The 23020-nt window shown below is 41.7% G+C and overlaps 1 protein-coding gene across 2 annotated transcripts in view; it reads left to right on the forward strand.

Moving 5' to 3' along the window:
• FARP1 (FERM, ARH/RhoGEF and pleckstrin domain protein 1) overlaps nucleotides 1–23020 on the forward strand; it is a 307967-nt gene that overhangs the window by 22063 nt on the left and 262884 nt on the right. Inside the window, exon 2 of one of the 2 annotated variants that reach the window (XM_055542882.1) lies at nucleotides 9377–9466. The exons of the other annotated variant lie outside the window; for it this stretch is intronic. The gene's annotated coding sequence lies outside the window, so the exon portion shown is untranslated. The remainder of the gene's footprint in view (nucleotides 1–9376; nucleotides 9467–23020) is intronic. 2 annotated transcript variants of the gene reach the window in all.

A 23020-nucleotide genomic window follows, 5' to 3' on the forward strand; every position in this document is an offset into this window, starting at 1 on the left:
TCATCTATTTCCAGTGAAGTGATGGGACCGGATGCCATAATCTTCGTTTTCTGAATGTTGAGCTTTAAGCCAGCTTTTTCATTCTCCACTTTGACTTTCATCAAGAGGCTTTTGAGTTTCTCTTCACTTTCTGCCATAAGGGTGGTGTCATCTGCATATCTGAGGTTATTGATATTTCTCCCGGCAATCTTGATTCCAGCTTGTGCTTCTTCCAGCCCAGCGTTTCTCATGATGTACTCTGCATGTAAGTTAAATAAACAGGGTGACAATATACAGCCTTTACGAACTCCTTTTCCTATTTGGAACCAGTCTGTTGTTCCATGTCCAGTTCTAACTGTTGCTTCCTGACCTGCATACAAATTTCTCAAGAGGCAGATCAGGTGTTCTGGTATTCCCATCTCTTTCAGAATTTTCCACAGTTTATTGTGATCCACACAGTCAAAAGCTTTGGCATAGTCAATAAAGCAGAAATAGATGCTTTTCTGGAACTCTCTTGCTTTTTCCATGATCCAGCGGATGTTGGCAATTTGATCTCTGGTTCCTCTGCCTTTTCTAAAACCAGCTTGAACATCAGGAAGTTCACAGTTCACATACTGCTGAAGCCTGGCTTGGAGAATTTTGAGCATTACTAGCATGTGAGATGAGTGCAATTGTGCGGTAGTTTGAGCATTCTTTGGCATTGCCTTTCTTTGGGATTGGAATGAAAACTGACCTTTTCCAGTCCTGTGGCCACTGCTGAGTTTTCCAAATTTGCTGGCATATTGAGTGCAGCACTTTCACAGCATCATCTTTCAGGATTTGGAATAGCTCAACTGGAATTCCATCACCTCCACTAGCTTTGTTTGTAGTGATGCTTTCTAAGGCCCACTTGACTTCACATTCCAGGATGTCTAGGTTATTATAAAACATTGGATATAGTTCCCCGTGCTATATGGTAGATCCTTGTTGGTTATCTATCTTATGTGTGTATATGCTAATCCCAAACTCCTAATTTACTCTGTTTCTGCCCCCACCCACCGTACTTTCCCCTCTGGTAACTCTAAGCTTGTTTTCCACATCTGTAAATCTATTTCTTTTTTGTAAATAAGGTCATTTATGTATATATTATACATATGTATGTATATATATTTTAGATTCCAAATAGAAGCAATATCACATGGTATTTGTCTTTCTCTAACTTACTTCACTTAGTATGGTAATCTCTAGGTCCAACCATGTTGCCGCAAATGGCATAATTTCATTCGTTTTCATGACTGTGAATACACGCCATTATATATATGTGCCACATTTTGTCTGTCATCTGTCAATGGACCTCTTTAGGCGTCCATTAGGTGCTGCCACGTCTTGGCTATTGTGAACAGTGCTGCTGTGAACAGTAGAGTGCATGTTTGAATCTGGTTTTGAACCTGTTATTTGTCTTTCTAAAAATTAAGTGTACTGTCATTGGCATATCATGCTGATATTGAAAGAAGTGAAAACCATCTCAGAGCTTTAGGACAAATTGTAATGCCTGAAGTAGGTATTGTGGACATGCTGCTCTGCACGTGGACCGTCAGGCCTTGGTTTTCAACCCCAATAATTCAGGGTTCACGGCAGTTTGAACTCTGTCAGGCTGAAGTTTGTTTTAACACAATGCTGTGGGAACAAGGTTTGTAGAGCAAATAGTGAAAATAAAGTTATACGGGGAACGTTTACTCTCCTTAAGAAGAGAGACTTTTCCAACACTTTGGAAAGAATCATTCTTGATTCTTGCCCATTAAAAACAGACCTGGTAGGACCTCTATATGATAACCTCCCATCATTTTAAAAAAAAAGCATATTATTCCAGAAATATTTTATGCATAACCATTTAACACAAATGGTAGCATATACTAGATGTTATGTTGGATCTTGTTCACTTAACACACCCTGAAGATTATTTTATATTGGTATGTACAGATCTGCCTCATTTTTTATTGGCAGGTAACATTTCATTTTATGGGGAACCTTTAATTACCTGTAAAGTTGTCCCTGTTGATAGACATTTATATTTCAAATGGTCTGCTGTTAGTAAACAATGCTGCAGAGAAGGTTCTTGAAGTCTCTTTGTGAGTACATCCGAAATGTAAATCCCAGAGGTGGGGTCTGCAGTCAAAGGGTGTATTTCTTTTTCATGTAGATGGATATTGCCACTTTGCCCTTCAGGAGTTCGTTCATTTGTTGTACTAACTCATGCATAGTTCTTACTTTATGCTTTTTCAAGTACTTTGTGGATGTTAACTTGTTTAATCCTCAGAGCAACTCTTAGAAGTACTGTGGGTATCACATCGTTACAGATAAAGGAAACTGAGGTCATAGAGATGATGTAACCTGGCTAAGGGCCAGCTCCAGTGAGTGGTGAGCTAGGACTTGAACCCAGGCCATCTGAATCCAGAGAACCCTCTGAATCATTGCATTAACTGCCTGTTCCATTGAGCAACCACAGTCATGTCCAGTGTTCGTTTTTCGTAATCTGATCAGTGAGAAATGCTGCTGCTGCTGCTAAGTTGCTTCAGTCGTGTCCGACTCTGTGCGACCCCAGAGACAGCAGCCCACCAGGCTTCCCCGTCCCTGGGATTCTCCAGGTAAGAACACTGGAGTGGGTTGCCATTTCCTTCTCCAATGAGAAATGTTAGGGTTTCTTAATTATCACTTGTGTTTTTCTTACTGCTTTTTGATGTTGGAGACATTTTCAGATGTTGACGAGCCACTTGGACATTTTGGGGGGATCTGTCCACTGCTTGTTCCTGTCCTTTGTCCATTTTTCTGATTGCTGTATAGGAGAGCCTTTGCCTGTGGAGGAGATTAGCCCTCTGTCAAGGGTATTTAAACGCTTTGTCCTGCTCTGTACTTTGCCGTTCGGCTCTGCACTTCGTCAGCCTTTCCTTCTGTGGTGTCTGGGGTCTAGGTCATGTTTGGAGAGAGCTTCTGCTGTCTGAGAGCATTTTTTAAAGTCTCATAACTTCTTCTAGAACTTTGTGGTTTATTTTTTTTTAATTTATGTTGGTTCAAAGAATAATGTAAGAGTCAAAGGTGGCTAGTTTCCATTTTTGCCCAATTTTCCTTTATAATTACCTAACTTTTCTTCCACTTCATTTTCCATATAGTTATATAATTCACTCCAAAATTCTCATCTCCTGCCTGAATCCCTCTTAGTTTATTCAAATTCATCAGATGCTCAGATAGGCCCTGTTTTATCCCCAGTCCTCAAGGGGATTTGTCTGGAGGTCTGAGTTGCTCCAGTCTGGCCTGGCTTCGTCTCTGGCCTGGTGAGCATCCTGCCATCTCCCCCTTGGTGACCCTGGCCATCCTCCTTACCTCTGTTACCCGGTGTAGGATCTCTGATGTTATCCTGGGAATCCACCCCCCACCCCTGCCCCGACTTCTCTTCCTGAAATCTGTTTTCTGGAGCCTCTGTCTTCTCAGTTTTATGTCCTCCCCCTCATTTTGGTGGAACCCCTCCCTCAATGTCTGGGAAGAACTTGTAGGGTGGAAGATCTGGAAACTGGATGATGAGTTGAGAGGCTGTTTAGAAAGGAGTTTGGGACTTCGCTGGTGGTCCAGTGGTTAAGAATCTACCTGCCAATGCAGGGGACACGGGTTTGATCCCTGTTCTGGGAGAATTAAGATCCCACATGCCGTGGGGCAACTAAACCTGTATGCCACAACTGCTAAGCATGCATGCCTAGAGCCTGTGCTCCACAACTAGAAACGGCACTGCAATGAGAAGCCCACACACAGCAATGAAGAATCAGCGCAGCCAAAAATAAATTAATGAATAGATATTTTAAAAAAGAAAAGGTAAAACTCCCAGGGTGCAGTGGGCAGTGACTGAGTTCTCTTGCCCCACCCCGCCACCTTCCTCCTTCCCTCCCGCTCCCCGCGTGGTATGGTGCAGGGCTGGCTAAGTCATTAGTGTGCCTGTTTCCACTGTGTGTTCACTGCTGGGTCAAATACTGTCCTGTGATTATTTCCTTCAGAAACTTTGTTTTCTCTGGAGATAATTCAGTTCTTAAAAATTGACCTGATTTGCAGTATACCCATAGCTAATTTCTATCAAATAATTTCAACAGAACTGCCAGTTTTCTTTCATCTGATTTCCCCCAAACTTTAAAAGCACATCACGTAACCAGTTTCCCCATCTTTTTCCCCTGGTGCACACTGTCTGGGGCCCCCACTTTCAGCTCTCATGCAGATAGCTTGTACTCGAGGCCTAGTCCACAGCCATCTTTCAGGGACTTTTCCTTCACTGTATTTCTTTTCTGGACCCACAATTTTCTGGGTTACACATCTTCTAATTTCATGATTTACTCCATTGTTTGATAGAACACATACTCAAGTAGCTTTCTCAGAAAGGTGCAAGGTAGCTAAATTCCTTTTGCATCGTTACATCTAAAAATGTCTCTAATGTCTGCTTAGATTTGCTTGATAATTTTACCACATGGAATTAAAAACTGAAGATACTTTCTTTGACATTTTAAAAACATTGCTCTGTTGTCTTTTAACATTTTTTGTTATGTGATTTAACTTTTTTCTTCTGGAAACATTTTGGGATCTTCACTTCCCATATTTTAAAGTTTCACAATTTTTGGCATATGTCTCAGTGGGTTCTTTCAAAAATTATGTTGGGCATTTGTTTTTTGTATGGAGACCTTGTCTATCAGTCTGGGACACTTCTTGAATTAAAAATTTTTTTTTCTTTTAAGTCTGTCTTTCTGTAATTCCTATTTTGAGGATTAGGCCTTCCAGAAGATGCCCTACTTATCTTTTAGAATTTTCCATGTATTTATTTTTTGCTCTACTTTCTATGAAATTTCCTCTAATTAACAAATTTAATTACCCATATGATTAATTTCTAGGAGCTATTTTTCTCACAGCATCTCTTTATTTGTTAAGTTTCCTCTATCCCCTGTAATGTCTGCGTATTTTCACCAGGCTTTTTCCCTTCTCTGTGTTTTGGTCCCGCCTTTCATTTCATAGGCTTTCTGTAAAGGTTTGCTCAGCCTTGGCTGTTACTAAGCGCAAGTGTTAAAAGTAAGATACAAAAAATCAGACCTGATTCTCTGTGCATGTGACAGGCTTGCCAATTGTTGATGTTTCTTTAAAGTGATGAAGCAGCAGCTGGTCTTCTCAAACGTTAGTATGTGTGTTCATTCAGGTTCTGCAGAGAAAAATTCCACCAGCCTTGTCTGGGATAAGCCTGGGCTGGGATAAGCTCCGTGTGTTCTGGAAGCAGAATGGAGGGAGGGGGATGTGGATCCCATGGGGTAGTCAGTAGACTCTCCCTTATTCCCACGTTCTCTTTCTGAGTTTTCAGCCCTGAATCACATCACTTTCTCATTGTGCCATCTGTCATCTGTGATCTCCTTGGTTCAGTTTGTTTGGATAATAAGCCTCTTAGCTGGCGCTTGGGGGCAGATAGGAGGAGGGGACTGGGAGCCCCAAGGTCCATCCTCTGTATCGGACCATCACCCTCTGTTCCACCCCGTCTCCCACCTTCCCTTCAAAGTGGGAGCCTCCCAGAGACTCAAGAGTGGAGAAGTGTAGGACAGGCCTGCTGGTTGGACCCTCTCTGAGCATCATTTATGATCGAAATCACCAGTTACATGTCTGCTTTCCATCCAAGTGTCAGTTGAATGTTTTGTCTGTTCTCGTCTCTGCTGCTGTAATTTTTGTTTTTTTAAAAAGACACTTTACTATCCTTTCAGTCGGGTTTTTGGTGGGAGACATGTTGCTGGCATGTGGTTTATCTGCCATGTTCAGCTCAAAGTTTATTTTACTTTGTCAAGGTGCAATGTAAAATGATAAAAAATTTACTGTAGAAGCAATAATACATGAGACCAAAATGGTTCCAAAAATTGCAGAATTTTCATTTTCCAAGGGTGCAGATTCAGCCTGATTTATGGATCAGTCTAAGAATGTCTATGATTTGTTATGATCTAGGTTTGCCATTCAAACATACACATGCCCCTGTTTGTACCAGCACACACCTTCCCATTTTTCTGTCTCAGTTTTCTCACCATCACACAGAAAATCAGTCCGTGTGAGGTTTTTTTTTTTTAATTGTTTGACTACAGATGTTTTCGCTCTCCCTGTGGGTGTTTGCCAGCTTCACACCAGGTTAGCAGTTCTCTCCTGGATGAAACAGAGACTTGTCACTGTTGATAGCTCCCAGACATGCAAGAGTATGAGAGTCCTAGTTCTGATTAGCCAGAAATGAGACGTTTCTAAGTTGGAATCCAGCTACTGAGTTAATTTTGGCCGCTGAGGGAGATCTTGGTGACCCCAGGGAGGAAGTGCTGGGAAGGAGAGAGAAACTGGCAGAATCAACACAGCTCCGAAAATAGGGTGTCATGGGGGTGGGTATGGGGGATGGGAATGGTCTCAGGCTCCTTGGAGCAGTTATGTGACCCCCTCGGAATTTCCCCATGACTTCACCTCCGGGGGGGGGGGGGCGGTGTTGGGGGTAGCCAAAAGAACCAGGATTGCCTCTGGCAAACCGCCCTTAACATACCACCCAGCTCCTCAAAGTTCAGCATAAAGGAGCCGAGAAAAATTACCTGTGAGTGCTTCACCTGCGCACTTCCTGGTTGTTTTTTTAGACGTTGGGCAAGCATGATCATTCCCATGTTTATTTTTTGGGATGTGGAGAAGCTGGAAAGAGGAGGAAGTGAGCTCATAACCAGCTTTTGGACAGTGCTGACTTGTGCATTTCTTTGTACAGTATTGTGCCAGGCTCTTGACATTCGTTTAAAGCAAAAAAAAAACAAAACAAAACTTTCTCCTTGAACATCTGTGCAAAATCAGAGAGGGTGGAGAGTTTAGAGCTCGGTGAGAGCTTGGGGTAATTGAGCACATTTCTGAGCGCTGGGGTGAGAGACAGCAAACCCCCTCTATTGTGTTGCGTTGGCAACAACCCCGTAGCAAAGGCAGGCCGACAAAATGTGCCAAGAAGAGGCATTCATAGTGCTGCATAATCACATTTTGAAAAATGTGCAGCCGATAAGTGGGGAAAATAACGCATTCTGGTTGCTTCATAAATAAAAATGGTTAAGGATGGCTGTCATGCTCACGGTTTGAGCTCTGACGCTGTTGGGTACACACACATCAAAAAAAAAAAAAAAGCAAACCCAGTTTGCTCAATCGGTTTGGCTTACAGCCCCTTTCAAATTTAGCATCGTTTCATTGCATTTTAGTCTTCTTCGTAGCTGTAAGCCAGGAAATCTGCTTAATTAGGTCATTTGTTCCTGAGTTCTGTCCTTGCAAAGCAGGAGAGGAATTTTTATGGGCAGTTGGCATAAATAGAGAAGTCAATGGCAGATCGTTCCAGGGCTCGCCTTCCATTTCAGGTGGTACTTAGGCAAATTCTTGAGAAGAAATGTATATTTTAGGATATCCATCAACCTGGGTGAAACGTCTTCACGTTTTCATTTTCATTTACTCTGGGATTTTGCCTCTCAACCTGGAGTCTTTGGACCCCTAAGGGGTTTGTAACCCTCGAATGCATTCCTGTGAGCTATTTTCAGGATTTCTGCAAGATTGTAACCAGAATCCCGCAGTCAGGGGGGCTATGGGTGGAGGTAGGAGGGGGGCACCTCTCTTGAAATTTCAGGAAAGCATCCAAGCCTGTTTGGCTTGGCCAGAGCCTTCTCACCTGGGTGTGATCAGAGGCTCCATTGACCATTCATTACATGTGCCTTTAGTCAGTGAAAGAAGCAGAGTTAGTTTTTATTGCATTTAGTTGCTTTGAGCCTTTTCAGCTGCATGCAACAAATTCTGATAAATTCTCTTTTCATTTTTATTGTTACAAATATTTTCTAGTTTTTCTTGTTATGGCTTCTTAGATACGCCCATCATTTAAAAGTGGACATTTAATTTCCAGTTACATGGGGTTTTTAAAGTATCTTTGATATTAAGTTCTCATTTTGGTATTTCTTATTTAAATGTTTTCTTTGCAATCACCCTCTGTTTTTTCATTCTTCTAACTATTGAGGCTTTCAATAGCTAAGTCAAAGATCTCTTTTGGTAAATGTCACACTGCACTTGAAAATATGTGGATTATTTTCAAATATTATTTTGATCTTGATTTCTAACATAATTCCATGGTGATAAGAAAACAGACTCTGTATGATTTTAATACCTTTAGACCATGAAATTTTTGCATGTTTTATGTCCCTGGATATGTTCTAGTGTCTCCTGGTTTACAGTCTATGGGAACTTGAATAGAATTTTTATCTTACTGTTGTGTGAAAATTGTATAAGTCATGTTGAACTAGTTCATGGTGCTTTTCAGGTCTACTGTATCCTTCTACTTTTCTGTGTATTCATTCTATTAAATTTTGAGAGTTTGGTATTAAAACTCCAAGTAAAAATCTTAATTTATCTATTTGAAAAATAATTATATCATATAGTGGAAATATATGTAACCTTATTCTGTATTTTCCAAGTCTCCTGTAAATGTGTTACCATACTTACATAATTAAAAAAAAAAAAGAATTAAAAAAATGTTTTTTTAAAGTAGAGTTTCTGTGTCCTGGCAGATCTGCTTTTTGGATCCAGGGATTGGGGTGTGATGTGGTGGGCTTTAAAAACCCCATGAACTGGTAAATTAAATGTCCACTTTAATTTAAACGTCCCTTTTAGTGAAGGGGGCCGCCCCCTCCAGTCCAGAGAGAATAATGGGTCGTGACCCCAGCCGCTGCACCCTACCCCACTTGCTGCGACAGAGATGGTGCCAGTCTTGTTTGCAGTTGTTGAACCGGAAGCCAGGGATTCGCCGCAGCCCTGATCTTGGAGCTTGGTGTTGGGAAAGACTCAACCACCTGTGGACGCGTGCATCCAGGACCCAAGATCAGGCTTGCTTCTTTCCAATTACAGAGTGTTTATTTCGAACCTTAAAAATACACAGAGTAGAGACAAGGAAATTGACCGAAATGTGGTCAACTTTTGTTTACCAGTCTTAAACAGGTCAACCAAAGTATCAATCAACCAAAGTATCAAATTTAGCCACGGTTTGCGGTTTGCGGAGATGGCCTTTCTGCTGTAATTTTGCAAACGAAACACTAATGAGACATTCCAGTATTTTAAAGTAGAGGAATGTATCTTTAAAATACATATTTGTATGTATAAATATGTCCATATATTAGTGTTCATCTGGAATGTTCTCAAAGGTTGATGGCTTGAAGCACCTGAGAAAGTTCCAGGTTGTATAGCTGAGTCTAGCACGCTTCAGAAATTCTCAAACACATGTGAAGTGTGTGGCAGGAACTCTAGTCAGAGTTGTAGGGAGATCTGGAGCAGCACCTTAGAATTTCTGCTTATCGCTGCCTGAAAGTTTCCTATTTCTTCTTTTGTGCAGATTCCAAATGTTTTTGGAAGGTTGAAAGTGAATAAAATAACCCTTTGACAGAACTGACAGAAACTGAGGGATGAGGGGAGGAGCGGACTGGTGAGTCATTGTGCAGAAGCATTGTGCTATTAACTTTGGCAAAGACAGTTCTCAGAGAAAGCTCTGCAAAATGACCCACTTTTATGGAGCACTTGAACTGTCTGCTTTGTCTCCTGTCCGATCACCACTTTCCCACCTTGAATAATAATAACCAACACTTTTAGAGTGCATGCTATATGTCAGGCATGCTTCTAAGCACGTACAATGTTAATTTGTTTTCTCAAACCAGTATTGAAGAGTAGATACTATCCCCCAGGAGGAAACTGAGACACAGAGAGGTCAAGCAACATTCTCAGAGTCACACAGCCGGTAATCTGTCAAGCTGTGATTTGAAACCAGGGTGGCCACTGATCTACCTCTGATTGGAACCTGGGTTGGTGGATGAGTGAGTGGGTGTGGTTAAAGTCTGGCTGAGGGTGTTGCTGAAGATTTCTGTAGCAAGTGTTTGAGTAGCAGATGGCTGGGCAGTTGAATGTAGTTAATTTTTGCTAATCAACCAGTATTTACTGAGGGACCTGCTTTGTGGGCCATTCAAAAACAGGAAGTGTTAAGACATGGTTTCCATCTTCAAGGAATTCACAGCCAAAGTTGAGATATGAGTTAGTTTCTCTGAAAATTTATTTAATTCCCCACAGAGTCCCTGTAAATAACTCCGTTGGCATGATTGTGTTTACCTTGGGAGAGGAATAAGTTGCCATCTTAAGTTAGAGATGGAAATCTCCCCAGAAGAGGCAGATTTTTCAGCTGGCTTCTCCTCCTACTTTGTAAACAGACTTGTCTTTCTCATTTTAAAAAATAGTGAACAGCAAAGTTTCTTTCCCAGACCTTCCCCTCTGACCTATTTCTCACTCTCAGATGAATTTCTTGAAAGGCTCTTCATTTACCTTTCAGCTCCCTCACCTAGTGCTCCTTTTTCAACACATTCTGATAGTTTCCCGTGGAAGCCCTTGCAATAGAGGTTATTCTGAAACACACACTTTCAAAAGATTTAAAAGTAATATGTGCTCAGGACAGAAAATAAAAAACACACATGCAAAGAAATACAAAGAAAAAGTAAGATACAAACTAATTTCTAATATCTAGAGGTGATCGGATTCAAATATTTTAACTCTTTTTCTCATATTATCTTACATATTTTAAAATAATTGGTTTATATGATTTTGTGTGATTATAATTCTTCATCATTCACCGGATGTAATCATAAAGTAGTGTATATAATTTCTTGACTTCTTTTTTCAGATTTAGGTTTATCACTTTACCAGCTAGTTTGAAAGATGAGCTGAAACTCACTTGCAGAGTCTCCCCAGACACCTCCAGTGTGGGATGTGTGAAGATGTTGTGTGTGGGTTTCTCTTCCTGGGTACCAGAGCATCTCTGATTAGAGCCAATGAGATGAATGAGCTTCCAGTGAATGAGCGATCAGTGTAAAGACCTGTTGATCATTTGTCAGTTTTCTTTTAGGATGGTAATTCTAGATTTTTCTTTGATTTGTTCCCATTTTTCATGTTTGAAGCTTTCCTAAAATATCTGGTTGCCTCAGGCTGTTTATATGTAAGAGTGAAACACTTCAACAGGAGCTGGCAGAAATCTGAAGATGTTCATAGGGCTTGTACGCTGATGGATTGGAACCCGTTTTATTTTTTCTTGGGGACCTCCACGTTCAATCTCCACAGGTGGGAAATGCCCTGCCTCTGCCAGGGGTGGGAGATCTTCTAAATTTCCTCCGGAACGCCTGTGTTCACCCCTTCTGGTTTCACGGTGTCTGATGCCTACAGATCCTGAGCTTTTCAGGGTTTATCTTAGAATTTGGTGAGCTGCTTCTTGTCTTCTTCCTTCTCAGGCATAGGTTCAACTTTGTTCTACGTAGTTAACATTCTTGAGGTCACTTTCTTTTAAAATGTTTCTGCTTAAATCTTGTTCCCTTCTGTCTGTTTCTTCTGACTCCTTTTGTGGGACCTCACCTTTTTAATTTGATCACCACCATTGAAGTGGGGGGTGGGGTGGTTAGTGAGGAAATAGACATGAGTGCCTGAATGTAATCTGTATTGTTTAACCAGGAATGCTCAAGGGCTCTCTTTACTTATGGAGGCACTTAGTATTCCTTTGTAATATGCATGTTAATGCCTGCATAGTGATCACCTGTATGATTCTACTATGCTTTAGTGTACCAGTCCTCTGTTGTTAGACATTGTATTGCTAATTTTTGATAGTAGAAGTGATGCTTCATTTAATGTTTTTATTTATGTACTTTTTCCATGTGATTGTTTTCTTCCATTACATTGCTGAAAATAGAATTACTGTGTTAAAATATATAAGCATTTTAAGGACTCTTGAATACTTCTTTCCAGTTTGTTTTCTAAGAGCTGTGTCAGTTTCTGCAACTACCAGACAGGAATGAATGTATCCTTTTCATTGTAGATCAGACTTCTCCCTGCTGCTATAGGCACAGATACACCTCCTGAATGAAACAAAGTTAACTCCAGGAATTCTGCCAGCCCACCTGCCGTGAAGGTGGGGATCTAAGGTCACATCCTGGCTGGGTGCTCTTGGGCAGATTACTTAACTTCTCTGGGTTTCAGTTTTTTCACCTATGAAAGGGAGATCATGTAAGAAATGGAGAGACTAACATTTAGGTTTTTGCCTGCCTGGCAGGCATGGAGAAGATCAAGACCAATAAACTTACTCTTTTAGGTAGTAATGATAAGATATTCTTTGCTGTTGAAAATTAACTCGTTGTTGTAGGGCAGTGGTATGTAGTTTTGTTCAGTCGCCCAGTTGTGTCTGACTCTTTGCAACCCCACGGACTGTAGGACCCCAGGCTTCCTGTCCCTCACCATCTCCTGAAGTTTGCCCAGGTGCATGTCCGTTGCATTGATGGGCCATCCAGCCGTCTCATCTTCTGACTCCCTCTTCTCCTTTTGCCTTCAGTCTTTCCCGGCATCAGGGACTTTTCCAGTGAGTTGGCTGTTCACATCAGATGACCAAAATACTGGAGCTTCAGCTTCAGCATCGGTCCTTCCAACTTTCTTATTACAGAAGGTCAAATAATACAAAATAGTACAAAGAACAAATATATAAAAAAAAAAGTACCCCAAGTTTCACTATTTAGAAATTGTATTGACATTTTGTAAATTCTTTCTGGAAGGTGTTACTGGCCAAATGAGAAGGATGGCTGGAATCTTATCATACGTGTTATTTACATAAAGGTATAAAATAAAACTGACCTTAAAACAAAGGAAAGGAAATTTAAGCAAGACTGAAAGAGTTGCTGACTTCCTCACCAAGACAGAGAGTAGAGGTATCTTTAAGAAACTATAAGAAGAGATGTTGGGATTAGAACAATTTCTTATAAACTATGTATTGCAAATGGAGACATGTTGACTCCTCTTTTGAAAGTAAAATATTAGCACTGACTTTATGTTCCCCCTCTCCCCAGTTCCAGTTTTTTTTTATCAATTATGAATTTTAAAGTGGAAAATATTGTAGCATTTGTTTTCTGCTCTAATACCACAATTTCCATAGCTCTTTTCCCTTAGTCCGTTTTTTCCCATGGATTCAGGCCTTATCACCAGTCTCCCACCTGTGATTTTGCCATTCTTGAGATTTTTAAAAAAACTTTGTGATTAATTCTAGTTTGGCTGCATTTCATCATCAGGTTGAAGTCCTCATGGATACAGTGTTCTGAACTTCTTCAGAATGGCTGGTTCTTCCCTTGATATGTGAAAGATGGTTTGAGGGTTGAGCTCTGAGGTCACCCTTTGTTGACCTTGGAATTGCAAACATTACTCTCCCTTCTTTTTTAGCATTGGGTATTTGTGGAGGGGAAGGCTGAGGCCAGGTTAATGTTTTTCTCTCTTGCACGTGACTGACTAGCTTTTTCCATTGGACATGCCCATATTGGGTTCTTTCATTTCTTTTGGGATTTAAGCCTCTCTGAGCATTGGCTATTTCATGTCACTTTCCTGGGACTTCCTGTACGACAGTATCTGCAGCGTCAGGTCTGTCTTCTTTTATTTATTTTTTTTTTATTTTTAAATTAATTTATTTATTTTTGGCTGTGCTGTGTCTTCCTTGCTGTGTGTGCAGGCTTTCTGTAGTTGCAGCTAGTGGGGCTACTCTTCCTTGCGGTGTGGGGGCTTCTCACTGGAGTGGCTTCTTTTGTTGAGGAGCACAATTTCTAGAGCAGGGGCTCAGTAGTTGTGGCACACGGGCCTAGTTACTCCAAGGCATGAGGGATCTTCCTGGACCAGGGATCGAACCCGTGTCCCCTGCACTGGCAGGCAGATTCTTATCCACTAGGCTGTTAGGGAAGTCCCAGGTCTGTCTTCTTATCAAAAGTTTTTCATGGTTAGACCGTTTAACACCTTGTACGTATTTTGGATTGTCTTCAGTTTTCAAGAACTGTAGTTGTTATGTTCTGTATCCTTGTCTTCAAAATCTCTGTCTGTTTTTGCAGTCATTTATGCAATGATTTTGGAGAAGGAAATGGCAACCCACTCCAGTGTTCTTGCCTGGAGAATCCCAGGGACGGGGAAGCCTGGTGGGCTGCCGTCTATGGGGTTACACAGAGTCGGACACGACTGAAGTGACTTAGCATAGCATAGCATGCAATGATTTGGAGAAGGCAGTGGCACCCCACTCCAGTACTCTTGCCTGGAAAGTCCGATGGACAGAGGAGCCTGGTAGGCTGTAGTCCATGAGGTAGCTAGAGTCGGACACGACTGAGGGACTTCACTTTCACTTTCCACTTTCATGCATTGGAGGAGGAAATGGCAACCCACTCCAATGTTCTTGCCTGGAGAATCCCAGGGACGGGGAAGCCTGGTGGGCTACTGTCTATGGGGTCACACCGAGTCGGACACGACTGAAGTGACTTAGCAGTAGCATGCAATGATTGTTTCTTCCTACTTTGAGTCATTTCCTCAAGTTTGCTTCCCGTGTGTCTTTGTGTTTTCAGGTGCTTATTGTCTGTTTTATTGGTGCAGCTATGTGGCTTCATTCTAGAATCTTTTCATTTATTTTTTATTCTGGCTGTGTTTGGTCTTTGTTGCAGCACGCATGCTTCTCTAGTTAGTGCTCGGGCTCTCTGTGCCGTGCAGGCTCGGTTGCCCTGCACCATGTGGGATCTTAGTTCTCTGACCAGGGACTGAACCCTTGTTCCCTGCATTGGAAGGTGAGTTCTTAACCACTGGATCACCAGAGAAGTCCCCTATAATTCTTTTTTAAACTCCATTCTTTAGAAGAAATGTTAAGATGTCTCACTATGTTTATATATATATATATCTATCTTTTCCCTTATATTTTTTTCTGACTTTTGCTTTATTTATCTGTTTCTTTGCTTTTAGGTGTCTAATGATTTATGATGTGTATCTTCTTTGTGAATTGTACTTTTTATCATTAAAAAATATTCATCTTTGTTTCATGTAAAAATAAATTAATAGACTCCATTTCTTCAACTTTATTAGTCCATTTAAAATCTCTTAGATTGCTAAGTCACTTTAGTCATGTCCGACTTTCTGTGACCCTGTGGACCACAGGTGGCCAGGTTCCTCTTGTCCATGGGATTCTCCAGGCAAGAATACTGGCGTGGGTTGCCATTTCCATCTCTAGGGGAGCTTCCTGACCCAGGGATTGTACCCACATCTCTTAGATTATTCTGCACTGGCTGGTGAATTCTTTACCACTAGCACCAAAACTCCATCTCTTCAGCCTTATCAGTCCATTTGAAATCTCTTAGATAAATGGTAACCAATTCTTACCTCGTCTCTGAGCCTCTTTATTTTTTAAAGAGGCAGTTTTACCTTGAGTAGTTTGGAGACAAGGGAGAACTGTTTTTTCCCCTGACCTCTGAGTCTGTTACCTTTGTTGATTTCTGTGGCCAGCTTCCTGGGCACGTGATCCGTACATTTGCTCAGGGCCCTACGCTTAGATCACACACTGCTATCGCTGTCTTGAAATTCCCAATAATTCCTGAACAAAGGGGCCCTGCGTTTTCCTAATGTAGCCCTGTTCCTGGTAATTGTTTTTACTTGTGCATATTATTATCTGTCTCCTGCTTGCATTCCTGCTCCCTGTGTACTCATATTTGAATGAGGCTGAGCTATTTGCTAACAAGGCTGATGTGTAGGAGATGTTGAAGGTCAGAAGGCTGGGGCGGGAAGGACAACGAAACATCTGCTTGTGTGCGTTTCATCCACTGCCCTTTTTCCCATTCTCTTATTTCTTATACCCTGAAAAGAATCTTCCTGCAGGGTTTTTTTTATTATTATTTATTTTTGGCTGTGTTGGGTCTTCATTGCTGTGCGTGCTTTCTCTAGTTGTGGTGAATGGGGGCTTCTCTCTAGTGTGGTGCCCTGGCTTCTCACTGCGGTGGCTTCTCTTGCTGTGGAGCACGGGCTTTAGGGCCCGAGGGCTTCCCCAGTTGCGGCACACGGGCTCAGTAGTTGCGGTTCTCGGGCTCTAGAGCACAAGCTCAGTAATTGTGGTACGTGGCTTAGTTGCTCTGTGGCATGTGGGATCTTCCCGGACCAGGAGTCTAACCTGTGTCTCCTGCATTGGCAGGCAGATTCTTTACCACTGAGCCACCAAGGAAGCCCCTTCCTTCCCTTTTAAAAAATATTTTAACATGTCATTTTAAAGGTTCAGGCTATAATAAGGGTATGGGAGACTATTTGATCAATGGAAAATTATTCACACTAGATTTACATTTAAAAGCAGTTTATAAAACAGGGTGTGTGGTGTGATCCTGTTTTTGCTTCTTAGAAAAGAATGGACTGGTGCATTAAAAAATATTTGAAGGAAAAAAGATACCAAAATGTTATTTCCTAGATTTGTAAAGATCAGGTTGCTCTTCCCTGTGATGGCTGTGGGTAGGAAGGCTCTGGGGCCTTTAGAATATCTCAGTACTAATAAGACCTAAGAATTTGTGAGAAACTCATCTTTCTCAAAGATTGTTTCAGTTATTGAACCTCCTCTGCTTTTGTGGATTGAAGTAAAATTCATTTTATGTTTTTGGCTAATAGTTGGTGATCTTTCAGTTTATGACTAATTTTTAAGGTACATAATTTTTTGATGAGGTGCTTTGGATGGGGAAGAACTATTTAATGATCAGCTGTCTTGAAAAGCAAAAACAAGAACAGCACTCTGGTTCAGAGCATTCACTGATTCCTGTGGTGTATATATCTCCACCGTGGCCAATTTCAGGCTACCAGAGAGACGTGATTGAACACAGGATTAGAAACGGCCATGCGCTGGTGGGAGTGTTCTGTAATATTGTCACTAGGCAGATATCATAGGCAAAATTAACCTGAAGAGCATAGATCATAGTAAAAATCCAGGGAAATAATTAGGAAGTTGAGTCAAAAATATTTTAGTCTGGGCAGTTGGATGGATACCACGTGGAGCTGGAGATTATATTTGCAAAAGCCATTTGACTGTTGAAATAATCTCATGGAGAGGTTTGATGGAGAAATGCAAAGTTAGTTCTCTTATTCCCATTTTCCTCTTATTGATGTAATTAATTTCCATGACCAGAGTTTGGGTCAAGTTTTGTCCATCGGTTTTTTACCTTTATTTAAATTCTGCTGTTAAATATAGCATACAATACATGTGTTGAATATTATTTAGGGAGTTCATCCAATCATTAAGACAGTTAGCTGTGACTTGAGAAAAATAAAATACAAAACTTGAGGGGGAAAGTGTTCAGATGGGGTCTTTTGAGCCATGAAAACAAATACCTCAAGCTCTGAAGTTCTTTCCAATGAGCGTAGTGTGTGTTCTAGTGAACATGAGTTGACGGTATTACCAGCTTGAACTTGGCCATTGGTCATCCTTCATGGCCTGTGGACTCTTCTGGTGAGACTTTCACATTTTGGCAGGACCCCTGAGGGCAGGGACCTTATTTCATTCCTGAATGTCTAGAACAGTTCTTGCAAGAAAGAAGACCCAATAAACACTTGTTGAATGAAGGGAGTGTCAAGATATCAAGGTGAGGGCATGATATGTGAGAGGCTTATGGTGATGCCCTGGTGCCTTGACTGTGCCTGAACTGGCCAAGTTTACTTGAGCGTCTGTTGCAGCCCTGACTGTGAACTTGAGGGTGGTGAAGGCTGAACTGGCCCTTTGAAGACCACCGCGCCGCACTGCTGCACACCCCCCTCCTCCCCCTGCAACCACTTCCTAGAGACGAGTTTCTAAGCAGTCTTCCTTCAGAACTGTTTGTAATGTCAGATAGGAGTGCTTGTCCTGGCTTTCCAGGGTACAAGTGGGTTCAACTTCAGTTGACATTAACCTTGTGTGTGGTTAGGGAAAAGCATTGGCCTCTTCAACATTGGAGGCTTCTCTGGCGGCTCAAACAGGAGAGAATCTGCCTACAGTGCAGGAGACTCAGGTTTGATCCCTGGATGGGGAAGATCTCCTGGAGAAGGGAATGGCTACCCACTCCAGTATTCTGGTCTGTGAAATCCCATGGGCAGAGTAATCTGGCGGGCTACACTCCATAGGATCCCAAAGAGTCTGACGTGACTGAGCCACTAACGCTTCATCAGGAAACCAACCCTACATCAATCCTAAAGGAAATCATCCCTGACTGAATATTCATTGGAAGGACTGATGCTGAGGCTGAAGCATTTGGCCACCTGATGCAAAGAGCCGACTCACTGGAAAAGACCCTGATGCTGGGAAAGATTGAAGGCAAAAGGAGAAGGGGGTGGCAGAGGATGAGATGGTTAGCTAGCATCACTGACTCAATGGACATGAATTTGAGCAAACCCCAGGAGATACGGGAGGACAGGACAGGGGAGCCTGGCATACTGCAATCGAAGGGGTCGCAAAGAGTCGGACGTGACTCAGTGACTGAACAACCACTTCAACGAGACATTTCCAGGTTTGCAACTCTAGGTAGACTGCAAACGGATATGGCCCATGGACGTTTGCCAGCATGGTGGGTGTCAGACTTCCATTGGCTTCCCAGCGTTCCTTTCCCCGGGGTGGTAGAGAGAGCACTTCCTCTTCTACCTGTTGTATGATGCATGACCACTTCCTGTTTTCTTCCCCGGAAGAGAGCAGGACTCGGTAGCCTGATGGGTGCTGGCTGGTGGTGATGTCCTCACTGATGGGGAACAAGATTTAGGTGACAGGATGGTCAGGTGCACGAACTCATGCCCTCTGAAGGGTTTTACGTATTGCGTTGGCCAAAACATTCATTCGGGTTTTTCCATACCATGTTGCGAAAATCCAGAATGAACATTGTGGCCAACCCAATAGATTGGGCAGCTGCGGCAGGCTTCTTAAGGTTGTGATGGTCAGAAATGAGTGTTGTTTTTTTTTTTTTTCTTTTGTGATCATGAAAAAGTAATAGAATTTAAACTATATTAAAGACTTTGTTTTTCATACATTTCTTTTTTTAAAAATGTTTATTTGTATTTATTTATTTATTCGGCTGCATCGGGTCTTGGTTGTGACAGGCAGGCTTTTCACTGTGTCATGTGAGGTCTTTCATTGCTGTGCACAGACTCTCTAGCTGTGGCACATGGGCTCCCAAGTGCACGGGCTCAGTTGCCTCACGGCATGTGGGATCTTAATTCCCTGACCAGGGGTGGAACACGGTGTCCCCTGCATTGCAAGGCAAACTTTTAACCCCTGGACCGCCAGGGAAGTATAATACACTGCTAAGTAATTGTTCAGTGTCTACCCAGAATATCATTGGTTGCTTTAAACACATTCACAGAGGATGCCTGTTCCTTTTTTCTTTGCCACAATTTGGTCATTGTCACAGGTAGTAAGAGCTTTTAATTATCTGGGAATAATTACAGATTCTGCTAAGACATTTGGTATTATAATGAGCAGTACTGACAAAGATTTGAATTAATGATACATTAGTTAGCCAGATTATGTAAATCATAGACATAGAAATTCCCTCACTAACCAGATGTAATATTAAAATTAAATACATTCTCAATAGAGAGAATATTTACTTATTGCCATGCATATTGCAAAGACATTTCAAGTTGGGCATAGTGAATTTTTAACTTAAAATCTACTTAAGGTCTAATGTAATACATATGTATATTTTAAAATTTATTTTTGATTGGAGGACAATTGCTTTACAGTATCGTGCTGGTTTCTGCCATGCAGTAACATGAATCAGCCATGGGTATACATATGTTCCCCTCTCCTTGAACCTCCCTTCTACCACCCACCCCACCCCACTCCTCTCGGTTGTCACGGAGCACCGAATTTGAGGTCCCTGTGTCATACAGCAAATTTCCACTGGCTATCTAATTTTACATATGGTAATGTAAGGGCCTATTATAAGAAAGAGCAAAACAAATACTATACATTGATGCATATACATGGAATGTAGAAAGATGTCCCTAATAAATGTATTTTGAATTTTTGTATTCAGCTCCCCAGAAAAGATTTCAAGTGTACCTAGTGTATTATCCCAGTTTCAAGAGCAACAGCCGAGGTTTGTGATTTCTGTGAACAGAAACCTTCTGGGTGATTCTTGTTGGAAAACTTATTTTTTTATCATGTAAGTTCTCCATCTTCACATTATGTAATAGTTTTTCTTTTTTCTTTCACCTTTTACCAGAATGTCTTTATTTCATGGCTGAGATTTGCTGTCTTCTGTCTTTTGCCTGTTGCCACCGTCATTCCCCTTCTGCCCCTGTCCCTTTGGTTATCTTGACCCTGTCTGTAATAGCCTTTCTTAGCTTTTCTCTTTTTGAGCTGAGCTGCTGAAGAAATGTTGCTTAGCAATGCCTCAGTGTCTGCAGCGGTCATGGGATTAAAGCAATCTCCAGTTCTTTGTTATTTTCTTTTAAAAATATTTTACAATGGTCTCTTTTCTTCAAGGATATTTTGCATTGATACATGAACAATTACTGCACAAAACTTTTAGGTGAACCCTTTTCCTCTGTTGCACCTCTGTACCATCTTAATAAATCATAATACTCTGAGAACGTTCCTTGCTTTTTAGGCTATTCTTTCTCCAGATCCTTTCATTATAGATCAATGTTTGAAGAAGACCTCAAAGTTTTAAACTCTGTGTTCCTTTTGTATCTTTTTTTTCTCTCTCAAACTTATTAGAACCAAAATTGAGGTTGATGGGTAGGTAATATGTAGAGTTCATTTTCTTCCCACCCAGATAAATTGATAAATATTAATAATAGTAGTCATGATATTTCAAGTAAATCTATAAACTGTAGTGTCTTAGCTCAGTCTGCCAAAACAGCAAACCCCAGACTGGATGACATAAAAGTAGAAGTATATTTCTCACAGTTCTAGAAGCTGGGAAGTCCAGGATCAAGGTGCTGGCTAATTTAATTCCTGGTATGAGCTCTCCTCCCAGTAGCAGCCACCTTCTCACACGTGCTTACATGGTCTTCCTTGGTAGGTGTACATGGGAGGTGAGATCCCTCTCTTCTTAAAAGGCCACCTACCCTATGGGATTAGGACCCCACCTTATGACTTCATTCAGTTTTAACTACCTCCTAAAAGCCATATGCTTCCCAGGTGGCTCAGTGGTAAAGAATCCGCCTGCAACGCAGGAGATGTGGGCTCCATCCCAGGGTCGGGAAGATCCCCTGGAGGAGGAGGAAATGGCAACCCACTCCAGTATTCTTACCTGGGAAATCCTATGGACAGAGGAGCCTGGTGGGCTACAGTTCAAAGGGTCACAAGAGTTGGACATGACTTAAGGACTAAACAACAACAGAAGCCATATATCCAAATGTAGTTACACTGGGGGTTAGAGCTTCAGCAAATGAATATTGTGGAGACATAATTCAGTCTGTAGCATTTAGCTTCTTTTCTTTCTGGGTTTTTTTTTTCATGCTAACTGTTACATAGGTATCCTTGACTCCAGAATGCCAATTACAAATACTCTAAATATGCAAACGCTGGCCTCCTACCACTTCCCCTAGACCAGCTCCTGTCTCTGTCACCCATCAGTGCCCTAACCCTCCTGAAGAGCGGACACAGCCAACGCGGCAGGGCCTTTCCTCCCCTGCCCCACTCTGCTGGAGGCATGAGGGGACCCCCCAGTCCTGTTTCTGTTGTCACGTTCCCTCCGCTGCTGCTGCCCTGCTGGGTACCCCACAGTGGTTCCTAGTTCTTCGTGCTTGAGAGAGCTCCGACCTGCAGAACCCTGACCCTACTGACGCCTGGGAATCTAAGAGTGTTCTCAACATCTAAGACGCTGCTCGGATGGTCTCCCCCTTGCCCCCCACCCCTAGTGGAGCCGTCTGAAACAGGTCAAGTGAGCAGTGACTTTGGGCTACAGGATGTACTTCTCAATAGAAATGAAACTGTAAATTGTAGTTAGAACTTGTCTGGACTGTTGCTGAGCTTCATTGTTCTGAAATGGCCTTTCAGGGTTGGTTTGAGAACCCTTCCACCAGGTAACAGTGAAAAATGGTTTTGGGGTTCCAAGTATTCATCATTATGGGAGAAAATATATGGAATACAACCTGTTTATAATCTTTAGACTACCGAGATGAATGTAATCCCAGTTACAAAGGCATTGTAGAAGATTCTCCTCCTTTATTTTATTTGTGTGTGTGTTAGTTGCTCAGTTGTGTCTGACTCTTTGCAACCCCATGGACTGTAGCCCGCCAGGCTTCTCTGTCCATGGGATTCTCCAAGCAAGAATACTGGAGTGGATTGCCATTCCCTTCTCCAGAACTTCCCAACCCAGGGATTGAACCCTGGTCTCCTGCATCACAGGCAGATTCGTTACCATTTGACCTATAGGGAAGTCTTATTTTATTTTTAGTATTTCTTTATTCCCACTCCTACAATGTAGCAATAAAGCCAACTTGTCAAAGGAGAAATTCCTTGCATCCGACACCCACACCCTGCCTATGGTGTCTATAATCATTGTGCAGAAGTGATTTTACCTTCTTTTTTTAGCTTTAATATAACCAGCTGATTTTTCTATACTGTGCTGTCTTCATGTTCATAATTTTTGAGTGTTTACTGTTGCAGGCCATAGATATACCATAGTTTGGTTAGTCATTCTTGGGGTATTTTGAGTTGACATTTATGTAAGCAAGACTACAAAGAACACATTTGTATTTGTAGCCTTTTCATTCCTTGGGATGTTTTCCCAAAGATTAATTCTTATAAGTGACAAATTATAGACACTCCATAGTATTTACGGTATTGGGACATATTAGTTTCTAGAAGTGTTATGGCACATTTCCAGCAACACCAGCAAGGTAACTTTGAGTTATACTTAATATTATAATAGTAAGTTATACTTACTGTTACTGAGCACACTCCGGGAGTTGGTGATGGACAGAGAAGCCTGGCATGCTGCAGTCCATGGGGTTGCAAAGAGTTGGACATCACTGAACTGAACTGATTTCTACTTTCAAAAAAAATCTCCCCCAGTTTTTCTTTTGACATTTTAAGAAGAACCATGGTTTACAGGCAGATGTTTTAGACTGACAAGAAAAATGATGAATGTGGAGAATTTAGCCCATGTAAGTAATAAGAAAGGGCTCTGTCCCTCAGTGGGGCTTCAGTGGACATTTTATCAAGCAGAGC

This window comes from Bubalus kerabau, chromosome 12, assembly GCF_029407905.1.
Source record: "Bubalus kerabau isolate K-KA32 ecotype Philippines breed swamp buffalo chromosome 12, PCC_UOA_SB_1v2, whole genome shotgun sequence".
NCBI lineage: Eukaryota > Metazoa > Chordata > Mammalia > Artiodactyla > Bovidae > Bubalus > Bubalus kerabau.